This window comes from Sciurus vulgaris (assembly GCF_902686455.1).
Source record: "Sciurus vulgaris genome assembly, chromosome: 12".
NCBI lineage: Eukaryota > Metazoa > Chordata > Mammalia > Rodentia > Sciuridae > Sciurus > Sciurus vulgaris.
The window spans coordinates 46,325,427-46,340,085 of NC_136473.1; positions in this window are offsets into that span (position 1 = coordinate 46,325,427).

The following is a 14,659-nucleotide window of genomic DNA, read 5'->3' on the forward strand; positions in this document are numbered from 1 at the left end:
GCTGTGTGGATGTTTCTGATCCTTTCAGCACCCTTTCTTTGTTACAAGAACTGGAGGTGGAGAGACTAGCCTGGGCTCCCAGGAACAATTCTGGCATTTACGTCACAAGTGAGGTTGTGAAGTAAATGGTCACCTTCAAATGATGACTTATAAAAATAAGGAACTTACAAAGATTAAAATCTTTATAAATTACAGATCTTTCAGTAATTATTTTTCTTCTCTTTTCTGAACATTTGAATTTTGCAAAATTGGAAGTTTAGCATGGTAAAGAATCCTTTCTTAGAATTCCAAATTCTTTCTTAAGATTTAAAAAAAGTACAACTTGGTAAACATCTAGAAAACTGAGACATCTCTATTTTCAAAATGAATATACCCTTTCCCCAACATAGGTAATGAGTGTTTTCTGTCCATTTATCTACAAGAATGCTTAGTTGCTAGTGTTTAGAAAGGTCATGTCGTTGTCTTTCCTTATATTTCCTAACTGTCCTGGTAATGGCTGCCCTTACTGATACTGCAACGTGAACAGAGACAAGATTCAATTTGTACAGCAACGTGGAGAGCAGGTTCCAGTCTCAGTGCTCAAAATCAAAGCTTCCCCCATTTCCTGCCACTTAGAAGTATGTTGGTAGAGAGCAGACCCAGAAGACAAGCCAGACGAGGCTGTGCTCTTGACCCCTAATCTTTCCCACTATTGTGCCAAGGGGAAGCTGAGAATGAAAAGGAGGGCTGGCTTCTACAGCTGATCATGGAATCAACAGGATTTGCTGACTTACTAGTTAGGGGAGTGTAGGAAGGGAGAAGAAATAAGAGGGAGGAAAGATCGCAGTTTGGGGGATTGGGCACCTGGGTCCATATTGGTGTCACTCACTGAAATAGGAAACAGAAGAGGAAGGAGCCTATCTGGAAAAAGATGACATGTTAAACTGCCTGTAATTCCAGCTATTGGGGAGGTTGAGGCAGGAGGAACACAAATCTGAGGCCATCCTGGGCAACTTAGCAAGACCTTGTCTCAAAGTAGAACTTTAAGTTTGTTTGTTTGTTTGTTTTTTCTTAAAGTTAGGTAGGCTGTAGCTCAGTGGTAGAGCACTCACTTAGCATGTGGAAGGCCCTGAGTTCATTCCCAGTACTGCAAAAGAAAAAAATTGTGACATGTTGCGTTTTGAATATGTTTAGTTGGAGGTACCCAGGAGGTCTCCAAGGAGGAGACTTTTCCAGAAAGTATTTGACTGTAGGGACCTGAGCCTAAGGAAGATATTTGGGAGTCAATTCAGGGGGTTGTCTGAATAGAGTACAGGTTAAATCCAAGGAATGGAATGTGATGGCTTAGGTTGAACACTTTGAGAAGTGTTCTTTTTTTTTTTTAAGTAAGTTCAATTTTTATTCTTCTATATAATACATGAATATATGGATACCTTTTCCTTAAAGACCTTGCAACCCTGATGCAATGTGTCCTTGGGTACATAATGTATAAAGCAACAGCAAATAAAATTTGAATGCATGAAAGACAACTGGACTGCAAAAACATAATTTATATTTATGAAATTGCACACATACCAATGGCATTCTATGCATCTCTAATCTCTTAATCCAATTATGTCAACCACTTTGCACCTTGTATTTTGGACAGCCTGACCCCCTACATATATTTTGTCACATACAAAGCCTTTCTTTTGACTGAAATTTAATAAATTAACATGGGATCTCATACAGGGATTACCAGAAAGCCCGCCCAGTTTTTGATCACAGTATCTACCCACATAAAAACTTTACCCACTCCACCCAAAAGAACTGGATACCAACTGACTACAGTAATATTGGGGTCCTTCAGAATCCCCTGGAATCCCCCAGAAGTAAGTTTTTCTTCTAATTTGAAAGTTAATCAAAGGTATGGCAAAGGAGGTGGAAGGTCATGACTCATTTGAAGAGATGGAACATCAAGACTACTGGGTTTTAGCCCAGTGAATCTGCCCTGCAGGGTCCGTCCCTGTGAAGGTGAGGCAACTGGGAGTCTACAGATTGAGTGTGGTGCCCGGGAGCAGGGACTGGGCAGAGGGGCCTGGGAATAAGGCTACCCCCATACTTCTCACTCACCAACCTATGAGATGGCCACAGATCTTTCAGTAAATGGTAGAAAGCTATTTCTAAATATTCCATTTTCCCCAAAGTTTTATAAACTATGGTGAAGGCAAATGATTATAAGAAACTAAAGGTGAGATTCATTAAATTATTTACATATTATCATCTTCCCTCTGAGGATAACATGGACGTGTAAATAAAAAACAAACAAATACCTATCAGGTGACTCAAGCTATAAGCTCATTCAACTAGAGGGTGACTTTTGCCTTAAAACAATCATCAGGGCTAAAAAGCAATCCAAAAAGCAAAATCTAACTTCATCTGGCCGACTGATACACAATGATCCTGAGTCCCTCCTCTAGTGCCAAAGTCTGTTTTTTGGAGGAATATCCTCCATTAATATTTGCTTTGTGTCATAATTATTGAAAAGATAAGTACAGCTTTACCCTCATTTTGGGCATCAATGCTGCCCTGGTCCTGTTGTCTGCTCACTTCACTTATCGGAACTCCTGTGCAGCTAGCAGAAGCTGGATAAATTTTCATTGAGTGCATAGATCCTGCAGGAGAACTCCTCAGAATCTCCTAGAACTTGTTTGTTACAGTCTACTGCCACAGCACTGTTCACTGAGATGCAGTTAAATGCTTCTAGCTGATTGAGGTGAAACCTCCATGAGGAGGCGCCGTGCAAGAGTCCTGTCAGCTCTGACCTTGATCTCAGGTACACAGCTCCTGGGAAGGAAGGAATTCTTGTGCTAGACAACCATAATGTTTCCCCAGCTCTGCTTCCCCAGTTCCTTGGGCTTTAGAGGAATTTTGAACAACGGACTTTCTTCAGAGCTACTCAAAGGTCCTAACATTGCACTTTGCAACTGTGGAAATGCTACATAGATGTCCTAGTTTCTGTAACTTTCCTGAATACAAAGAATAATGGTTGCATAGTCTTCAACCTAATAATGAGACCTATATAAATAAAGATTGCTGGTGCAACTCTGTAGATCTGCATCTCCATCAGAGAGTAGAGCTCCATCTGATCCCAGCTTCATCTCCAAAATCTGTGTTTGTGAATCTTAATTTTCCAATCCCCCTTCTCCTCTTGCTGGACCTGAGAGTTTAGTCATGCTGGTTGTGGTAGTGGTGGACAATTACTAATTGATTATCAGTTTTGCTAACCAAATTACTGTAAGTAATGCCAGTCTTTTTAAAATCTGATTTGACCTGAGCTATAAGACCTGGTGACTGTGACAAGATAAAATGACCTCTCATTCCTGTATAGCATTGCTGTTGGCCAGCCTCTGGAACATTGTCCTTCTTCCTAGAGAAAACACATGGTGGCCCTGTCTTAGTTCATTTCCTGTTTTATCACAAAATACTTAGGGTGGATGATTTATTGGATTAGAGGTTTATTTAGCTAATGGTTCTGGAGTTTGGAAAGGCCAAGAGCATGGTGCCAACATCTGGTGAGAGTCTTCCTTCTACATCACAGTATGATAGACGAGTCAGCTGGTGAGACAGCAATTATGTGTCAGCTCAGGTCTCTCTTTCTTATGAAGCCACCAGTGCCATCTTAGATGCCGCACTCCAACCAGCTCCCACCTCCAAACACCAACAACATATGAATTTGGGGATTAAGTTTCATCCAAACCACAGCAGGACCCTTTGCAGATCAGACACTCACAAGACCACACTCATAAAAGAGTAAGACCACAACCACAGCAGCAGATGCTGGTTCATTATTCCAAAAGTCACTTGTGAATGCAACCTTGCAGGGATATTTTTAAAGTCATTGTGTCCCCCACTCCAGCAGTTGCATGTAGAGCTAGTAGCTTTTACTTCTTTCTAGTAAAACATCAGAGGATTCAACATCCTAGGAAATAGTTGTTATCACAATTAAATGTGAAGACAGTGCTAGAATGAGTTAAATATCTGGAAGCTCTTGGGATGGAATAAGTGGATTAATGTGTGAGAAAGGCCTGAGTCTTTAGATCTAGGGGAAAAATTCTACAGTTTTAGTGTCCCCTTCATAACTCATTTTGAAATTTAATTACCATTGTAATAGTACTAAAAGGTGGGACTTTAAGAGGTTATTAGGCCAGGAGGATTCTGCCCTCATGGATGAGATCGATGCTCTTATAAAAGGATGTGTTTACCGCCACATTGCCCTTTCTCTTTTTGCTCTCTGCTTTTCACCATGTAAAGACAAACGCAACCCCCCCCCCGCCCCCACCGCCTGTCCTGAGGACACATTGTGGCCATCTTGGAATGAGAGTGACCAGACCTGCTGGTGCCTCGATCTTAGACTTTCTAGCCTCCAGAACTATGAGCTAATAAATTTCTGTTCATTAAAAACTATGTGGTCTCAGGTATTCTGTAATAGCAGCACGAATGGACTAAGACACTGCCTCATCTCTTTCTCCTCCTTTTCCTCCTCTTCTCCTTCTTCTTTCCCCCCTTTTTCTTCTCTCCTTCTCCTTCTTCTCCTCTGTCTCCTCTCTCCCTATCTTTCTGGTCCCCCCCCACCCATACACTTTCTCCCTTCCCCACTCACAACCTAGAGAGGTTGATCATTATCAGCTTATCAACAAAGAAGGCATGGTCATGCTGAGTACCTGTATTTTAAATTGTTAAAGGATTTTCCCTTTATAGGCACCCATTATCTTAACTAAATATGTCCAAAAATCCAAGTTTATGAACATTAAAAATCAGGGAACCACTGATTCTAGTAATCATTCCTTCTGGTTAGAAAATCCACAATCAGTAAAATTGCTAAATTAGTTCAATACTTTCCTTCATTGATAGGTATCATAATTAAGAAAACTGCTTTTCATTAGAGGTAGAAATGTAGGACCAGATTTAGAATCACTTCTCTGAACTTAAGAACATGTTGATTTTTATGCCTTCTGAGAACTACTCCAGAAATCCTCTGTGTCATTCCCTGCCCATGAATGACAATATAATAGTGCCCACTTATCTATGGGAGATATATCCCAAGACCCTGAGTGAATGGATGCCTGAAACCACAGATGTTTTCCTATGCATACATTCCTATAATAAAGTTTAATTACAAACTAGGCACAGGAAAAGCTTAACAAAAACTAATAATGAAATAAAACAACAATATACTGTAATAAAATATGTGAATGTGGTCTCTGTCTCTCTCAAAATATCTGATTTTCTTTTCATTTCAAAGAAGCACTTTACAACTCCTCTTTGGCATAGCCAAATAACCAGTGCACTACTCTGGTGTCCTGAAGGTCACTTGAGCATAAGCACTGCAATACTACAATCGTAGGTTTGACAACTGAGACAGCTACTCAGTGACAACTGCTGACAGGACATACAGCATGGGTATGTTGGGAAAAAGGAACGACTGGCGTCCTGGGCAGGACAAAGTGGTGTGATGTGAAAGTTCACCATGCTACTCACACTGACCAAAAACTTAGCACTTAGAAATTGTTTGTTTCTGGAATTCTTCCTTTATATTTTGGACCTCAGTTGACCCCAGGTAACTGATGGGTAAGGATACTGTAGTGTGAAATCTGATACATCTATGTATTTTGGACTTTGTTGTTGTTTTGCTTTTTGTTTTTTGGTATCAGGGATTGAACCCAAGGGAACTTCACCTCTGAGCCACATTCCCAGTCTTTTTATTTATTTATTTTTTTAATTTTGAGACAACATCTCACTAAGTTGCTGGGGCTGCCCTTGAACTTGTGATCCTCCAGCCTCAGTCTTCTGAGTCACTGGGATTACAGGCATGGGTCACCACACTGGGGGCACACCTAAGCACTTTGAAGAGCAAATTACCAGATTCTCTTTGGGATGTTTTTCATTTCTCATAGTTTATTTGTGTTCTGGTTAAAAGTGCTCATACAAAGACACTGACAAACTGCATTGTTATCTTCAGGACAACACGGTCAAAGAGCAAAGATTCTGGGTAGTAGTCAAAAGTAGGTATCATGACCGTTTTCATTTCTGTAAGAAGTTTTTATCCATGGTTTACAAATGATATGCAAAAGTAAAAAGAACTTAGAAAACACTAAAGATGATTCTGTGAAAGACATAAAATAAAATTAAGTATAATTAAAATGCATTTTCCTTGAAACACAGAGTCTGCGTAGCCATAATTTAGAGTTAGTAGAAAGGTCAAGATCTTCATATTCTTATCCCAACTGAATAACTTAACCAACTCTGTGACCTAGAGCAGGTTACTATGCCATATTGCATTATTGTGTGCTTTTTTGTCAGTCTCAGGTGTAATATAATTTTTAATAGAATACTGTGATATAGTTTGTATTTTAGCATGGAATCATAGATGGCTTTTAATTGTCTTACTTAGATTAATATCCTAAATGTTCTTTCGGTGAATATGTGTTACTTTCAAATGAAAAAAAGAAAAAAAATTTAAATACCTACTTTTTCTAATTCTGGTAAGAAATTAACCTTCCCTTTCTATAATAAAGCTCTACTGAAGTTTTAATGCCAGAGTTCTATTCTGTTAGTACATATATGATTTATTCATTCATCTATGCAACCATTTAGGCTAGAACTCTAGGTTTAAGGGACACAAAAATAGATGAAAAATTGTAGGTTACTAACTCCACTAGCTTGTAATCTGCCATCAAAGGATAATAAGACAGACTTTTCAGATAAGGACTGAAATAAATATGCTGCAAGAACCTGTCAGGGTAAAGGCACTCAATTTAGGTGAGTGGGGACAGTGAGGAAAAACATTGCCAAAAGAGGGCAAATCAAGCAGAGACAGAGGGGGGCGATAAGCCAGGAAGAGAGCTTCAAGATGGTTTGTAGGAAAGTGGCAGCTAGCCCATGGGAAACCTGCGTGGTGGGAAAAAGCCAGATGCTCTAAGAATTTGGTAAAAAGATAGGTAAGGATGGGAAAAACAGGCTTCTCAGAGAAAAGGCCCAAGGAATTGCACAATGACAAGGTCACACAAGGCCAGGAATAACTCCTAACAGCATTTAAGTTCACTTATGAATAATGGGTTCTGTGGTTTGAACATGTCCCCAGATTTTATGTGTTGGAAACTTAGTACCCAAAGTCATATGTTAATGATGTTGTTAACATATGGGTAGGACCACAGAGAGGTGATTGGATCACAAGGGCTTTGACCTCATGAGTGGATTAATCTGTTCATAGATTAATATATTAGTGGATTAATGGGTTGTCACAGATGTGGCTATATTATAAAGTGAGGTCTTTCTGTCAAGCTAGCTGTCACTTCATGTGATGGCTGCAAAGACTTGGTATTCTGCAGTGAGCAACCACCAGGCACCAGGCTTTCACCAGTTGTGGGCCCCCAACCATTGGCTTCCCAGCATCCAGAACCCTATGAAATAACTTTCTTTTTTTTATAAATTTCCAAGTTTGTGGTATGAAGTTAGAGCAACAGAAAATGAACTAGGACTATGAGGATGCTCCAAAGAATTTATAAATGAGTAAGATTTCAAATTTGCATTTTAGGAAGCTCACCCTGGCTGCCATGAGGATAATGAACTAAAAGGGACAAGAGGGGATGCTGGGAAACTTCTGTGGAAGTTATTGTGATGGTCCGAAAAGGAGGAGGTGCAGCCTGGTCTTGGGTGGTAACAACAGAGATGGATATTCTTGATAACTTGGACGGACATTCTCTTCAGGGGGAATCAGTAGGAATTGGAGTGGGTATAAGAGCATAAAATCAAAACTGACCCTCAGATGTGGGGCTTGGGCAATCAAATGTTCCTGGAAGGAAAGACAAAGTACACTTGAGATGACATTGAAACCATATATTGACAAGTCCTGAGGAGCTGCTCATATCAAAGGAAAAGAAAGCAACCTTGATTTTTTTTTATTCCTTTCAGTTAAGTTAATCATCAAGAATCTATTCTATAAGTAAACTACAGGAAGACTCTTTCAGCTGTTCAAAGATCCTTTCTGTTTGTCTTTAGGATTTTTGTTGTACTCTTGATAAAATAATGAGGTGTTGATTCATACTGTAGATAATTCCCAGAGCTCTTGTAAGAGTTCATTAGAACAACTGCGAGAGATGCAGAAAGAAGAGGCCATGATCTCAGCAAGAGTTCAGTAATGAACTTGTTCAGGCCTAAGTTTTAATGGATATTCATGAACTCTAGAAAGGAAAATGGATACTTGATCCACTCTAGACGGTTACTAGCACTTATGTAGAGTCAGGTTTATGCAGAACACTCCAGAAAATGAGAATGGGAGATAGAAGAAGATAAAAACATTTCTAGAAACACAGTGATGATCCTCACCTACTCAGCTGTTGTCTTCCACAGACAAGTAACTACTGGAGCAGACTTTAGCCCAGAAAGCTGCCTCTGTGAGTCTCAGAGAATATCACTACCACGCAACATGATTGCATGTCCTCCTTCCTATAGATAAATAAACCCTGTGCAATTTACTTGAAATGTCTTTTGTCAGTCCTAATCCCAATGTGGTGGTGAAGCCAATATCTTCCTTCCTTGATTGATTTAAACATATTGTGTCAGTCACTGGACACAACATGAATAAGCCACAATTTCTGTCCTCCACTGGGTTTCCCAATCCAGTTTGAGATTTACTTGGTAAATCCTGGTAAATTTTGAACATATGAATAGACCTGTTCTACTTAAATTTTGTCTTTCAAAGAGTTATGTCCCAAACTCTCCAAAAAGTTTTCCCCAACTTCTCCAGTCTATAGTTTGTAGTTATATATATATAATTTTTTAATTAAATTATATACTCTTGGCCCTGTGACTTGGTCTTGAGTCTGATTTGAAATGTTCTTAACTGAATTAGAGGTTGCTGGTGGGAAGGTTATTATTAGAATTCTCCAGAAAAACAGAACTAATGGGAAATGTATGTGTATATAACTTTTATTTAACATGTATTTAATTTAATTTACTTATTATAAGGAATTGGTTCTGCATTTATGGAGGATGACAAGACCCAAGATCTAAACGTGGCAGGCTGAAAACCTAGGAGAGCCAGTGGTGTAATAGCAGTCCAAAAGCTAGCAAACTGATGTTTCAGTTTGAGTCCAAAGACAAGAAAAGATTGAAGTCCAAGTTTAATCAGGAAGAAGTTTCCTTTTTCTCCAAGGAGACTTGTGTTCTCCCGAGGCTTTCAGTAGATTGGATGAGGCCCTTCATATTAGGGAGAGCAAGTCACTAAGCAAGAGAGACACATTTGGGGCAAATTCCCACACTAATGCACCCTAAAAGTATCCTTTTCTTTATTTCAGCTAAAACTTTTTGGAATACTTTACAAAGGTCCAGCTCACTGAGCCACCCTTAAGTTTTATTTTATGTTCCTCAAGAAAAATTGACTCATTATAATATTAAACTGAGCATGCCCAGAAGCATACATTCCTGCCATTTCTAAGTGTTAATATTCATCATTCTAACCTTTTATCAAGTGCTCTATGACCTAGAACTGAACATGCCCAGTAATGTACCTCCCATATTTTCATCTTGAACTATGACACTGAAACGAGCATGCTCAAAAATAGACATACTAAACTGAGCATTCTTGTCCATGTATCCACCCCTAAAATGAATATGTGTAGGCTCCCAGAATAAAATCCCCATGTTCAAGGAAAGCATTATTTTTCAGATAACTCTGGTGCTTCAGTTATGGGTAATAAATGTTTCTCTATTTTATCCTCTGGTCAATGTCACTGGCTTTGCACTGATCAAGAAATGAACTCTTCCATGTTTTCTAAGGAATCTCCATACTGCTTTCCAGAGTGATTGCACCAATTTTCAGTCCCACCAGCAACATATGAGTGTACTTTTTCCCCACATCCTCATCAACATTTATTATTGCTTGTAATCTTGATAATTGCCATTCTGACTGCAGTGAGATGAAACGTTAGAGTAATTTTGATTTGCATTTCTCTAATTGCTAGAGATGATGAACATTTTTTATATGTTTGCTGATTGATTGTATTTCTTCTTCTGTGAAGTGTCTGTTCAGTTCCTCAGCCCATTTATTGGTTGCGTTATTTGTGGCATTTTTGGTATTAAGTTTTTTGAGTTTTTTATATATCCCAGAGATTAGTTCTCTATCTGAGGTGCATGTGGTAAAGACTTTCTCCCATTCTGTAGGCTCTCTCTTCAGGTTATTGTTTCCTTTGCTGAGAAGAAGCTTTTTAGTTTGAGTCCATACCATTTATTGATTCCTGATTTTACTACTTGGACTTTAGGAGTCTTCATAAGGAAGTCAAGTCCTAAGACCTGGAATGGAACCACCTTTTGACCCAGCTATCCCACTATTTGGTTTATACCCAAAGGACTTAAAATCAGCATACTACAGTAACACAGTCACATCAATGTTTATAGCAGCTCAATTCACAATAGCTAAACTATGGAACCAACCTAGATGCCCTTCAACAGATGAATGAATAAAGAAAATGTGATATAAAATGGAATATTACTCAGTCTTAAAGAAGAATGAAATTATGGCAGTTGTCTGTAAATGGATGGAGCTGGAGAATATCATGCTAAGTGAAATAAGCCAAACCCTAAAAACCAAAGATGGAGTGTTTTCTCTGGTAAGTGAATGCTGATTCATAATGGGGGGTGCGGACGATGATGGAACTTTGGATTAGGCAAAGGGGAGTGAGGGGATGGGTGGGGGTGTAGGAGTGGTAAGGATAGTCGAATGAGATGGACACTATTACCCAATATACATGTATGATTACATTACCAGTGTGATGCACCATGTACAGCCAGATGAATGAGAAATTGTGCTCCATTTGTATACAATGTGTCAAAGTACATTCTACTGTCATGTAAAACTGTCATGTAAAAAAACACGTAAACAAAATTTTTTAAAAAGAAGCAAACCCTTTGTGTTTAGTTACAATATGTGGTCTCACTGTAAATGCCTTTACAAACACACCCAGAATGATGTTTGACCAAGTAGCTAGGCACCCTGTGGCCAGATTGATCCGTTGGAGGTCGGAAAACTGTATATCATGAAACAGAAAAGAGGATATAAGCAGAGTGGGCAGCCAGAGTTGTTAATCAAAGCCCTCTTTCCAGAAAAAAATTCAAGTCTCTATACCACTGTTCTATGTTCTAAAGACTCCAGCAGTGTATGAAACAAAGCCCTTACTTGACATCCCAGTGGGCTAAAATAAAAACAATTGACAAAAACAATAGGTAGGGTAAGAGAGGGAAAAAATGGAACTCATATTTAACCACTGCAGGCCACTCTGGAAAGTTGGTATTCAAACAGTGAGACATATGAATGCCTACCTAGAATTAAAGTTAGAAACCATGAGGTCGGAGTGCACTTGATCTGTTGGAAGAAGGAGGAGGCCAATGTGTCTGGAGCAGAGCAAGCTAAGGATCAAGTCAGAAAGTACAGGGCACCCAGGCTGTATTTAGTCCACCTCAGGAGAGTCTGTGGCTTTTCTCTTCAATCTTAGATATACTCTGCAGGCCGGCATGTTCTCTGTACCCATATTTTCAGATTGCTGACTTGCTTCAAACAACTGCTGACTTGCTGAGAGTGGGAGAGAGAAAGAAAGGAAGTGAGAAGATGGCATGGAGTTACTGTGTTTAAGGGCTCAGTATTTGTTCTAATTGGTCTGAGGTGGGACATATGAGAATCTGGGCAAAAAGGTGGCAATATCCTCCTTAAAGGACCTACTTAAATTGGAGTGCAGATGTGGTTAATAATTTTTACTTGGCCCCTGGGTCAGAAAAAAAATTACATTTCACAGCATAACTTGGTACAAACATGTTTTCTTTTCTACTAAGTTTTTTTAAATGATGGTTATGATCTTAGGAGCCACTAGTGCAGGGATTCTGAGCCCTTCCAACTCATAAAAAGTGTCTTTCAGTGATCTGAAAAAACTTGGATGCTCATGTAACATTCCAAGGAATTGTGATTTAGTAAGTTTGGAGCCAGGACCTAACTTCCTGGTGAAAATTTGCCCTAAAGATTCTAATGTGAATCCTGGGGTGACATCCATGGCACCAATGGGTAGGGATTAAGATAATGAAAACCATTGCTTTAACATGTACAGATAATCTGTGTCCATGGGGCAAATAGATCTTCTTCACTATCTATTGTTCCAGTTGGTGTGCAATATGTGGGTTGAGAAAGTAATCAGGCCCATTGTTTCACATCTACTGAGGTCATTGGACAAAGAGGTGATGTACTAGTTTCCTAGAGCCACAGTGAAAAAGTACCACAAACTGGGTAACTGAAATAACAGAAACTTGTCCTTTCACAATTCTGGAGCCTCTAAGTCCCTTGTCTAGCTGTAGGGCCGTTTTCTCTGAAGGCTCTAGGGGAAAGTCCTCCCTTGCCTCTTTCTAGCTACTTGTAGTTGCTGGTAGTCCTTAGAGTGCCCTTGCTCACAAGTGCATCACTCCAGGCTTTGCCTCCTTTGTCCCCCGGCCTTATTCCCTGTATCGTCCCCCATCCTTGCATCTTCAAATTTTATAAGGATCCAAGTCATTTTAGCTTGATTTCCTATGCAAAGACCCTACTCCTAAGTAAGGTCAGATTTAGAGGTACCAGAAATTAGGGTTTCAACATATCTTTTTGGGGGGTACACAACTCAACTGACACAACAGGCAATGTCAGAGCACCATCAGCACAAAGCCTAAGTCCTAGTTACTTTTCCAGGACCTATGGGAATGTGTAAGACCTGAAAAAATAATGTAAAACTTTGGGCTGCAAAATACAAAGAGAAAATTACAAATACGAATTTTAAAATGTTAAACTGAATGTCAATAAAGTATAATAAATCTATTTCATAAATGCTATATTTTAAAACTGTGAATACTTTCATTTATAAAATAATGTGTGGACTACATTTTCCTCACTTCTAACAATTCCCCAGGATGCATGAAGATTTGCCAAAACTTCGAACATTCTAAAAAAATCTTTTACAGCAGCAAAAAAAAAAAAAAAGAAAAAAAGAAAAAAAGAAAGCTTCTTTTGACAAGTAGGCTCTTGGGACATTTTAACATATTGCATGTGATGTGGACGAATGCCTATTTTCAAGAATAGGCATGCCAAGTGCCTGCAGTGGTGACATCGACCCTGAACTTTCCACATGCAATATGGGTAAATGTTGTCTAGACTTCCAAGTCTGATGAACCAATGTCCTGGACAACACCTCCTTGGAACTTCCTTAGGCAATTCGTGTTAAATTAAAAACTGAAAAAAAACCATGTGGAGCGGCCTGAGAACCCTGGGAACAGTGGAAATCACATTCAGGGTGCTGGAAGAGATACCAGAAAAAAAAAATTGTACTCAAGCCTTGGTGGAAAGACCTCATCCAATTCTATTAGCAACTGGTGCACCAACAACACTGAGGCAGAGTCTTAAATTCATGTTTTCTAATTTTAAAACACATTATCAACTGCTCCTTGCCACTAGACATCTACTTCATCAGGAGACCTGTGGAGAGTAGACAGAGTCCACTCAAAACAGACTGAGCTGGGGACTGCTTTTGGCAGTGATTCCTAGGTGACCTCTTCTTCCTTAGTGAAACAAAGTTTTCTCTGCTCCACTAATACTCTTGACTTTTATTATACTCTGACACACTCTAGTGACTGACTCAGTATGCTTCCCATGTTAAGAGTTCCCAAGACAACCCCAGATTTAATGGTTTGCTAGGCGGGTTCACTGGACTCAGCATACAACTGGACACACAGCTTTCATTTACTAGAGTGAAAAGATTCAAAGTACGTCAGCAAAGTGAAAAGGAACATGGCATGAGGACCCAGAGGAAACAAGGCTCAAGTTCCTAAGAATCTTCTTCCAATGGAGTCACATGAGGTGCTTTCAGTTCCTCCAGCAATGAGTAAGACAACAGAGTGAAATGGTGTCTGTCAAGGAAGTTCAGTTACAGACTTAGTGACAGAGATTCTTATTTGGACTGGCCACATAGGTACCCTCTACCTTGCATGTACCAAAATTCCAGACTTCCAGAGGTAGAATGGTATAAATTGTACTGTTTGCACTTGTTCAGGCACGGAGAGCCTCTTATCAGGAATGGTGGGAGCACTCCTGAAATCAAAGTTCCCAGATGCCAACTTCTATAGTTTGAATCTTGAGTGTCCCCAAGAGCCCATTTGTTGAAGACTTGGTCCCCAGCCCATGGCTCTACTGAGAGGTGGTAGAACCTTAGGAGGTGGAGCCTGGTGAAAGGAAGTTGGAAGTTAAATCATAGGGGGCCCTTGAAGGGGCTATCAGGACCTCAGTCCCCTCCTCACTCTCCCTTTCTGCTTTCTGGCTGCCATGAGGTAAGCAAAAACCTTCACCATGCACTCCCACTAGGTTGCTTGAGATAAACTGCACAGCTGCTCATGTGAAGTACACTTCTCCAGTCATACCTGAAAATGTTTCAAGTATACTGAGTACTTCTCCCGGATCCAGGACTTAAGGAGGTAGTAAAGAGAGGGTTGGATTTTGGCTCTCCAACCTATAGAAATCAGGAATCTAGGGCAATAGTTTGCAACCCTGGTTGTTGTTTTCACCCACTGAAATTACCTGGGGTTTTTTGTTTGTTTGCTTTGTTTTTGTTTTTTCATTTTACCTTTTAAAAATAAAAAT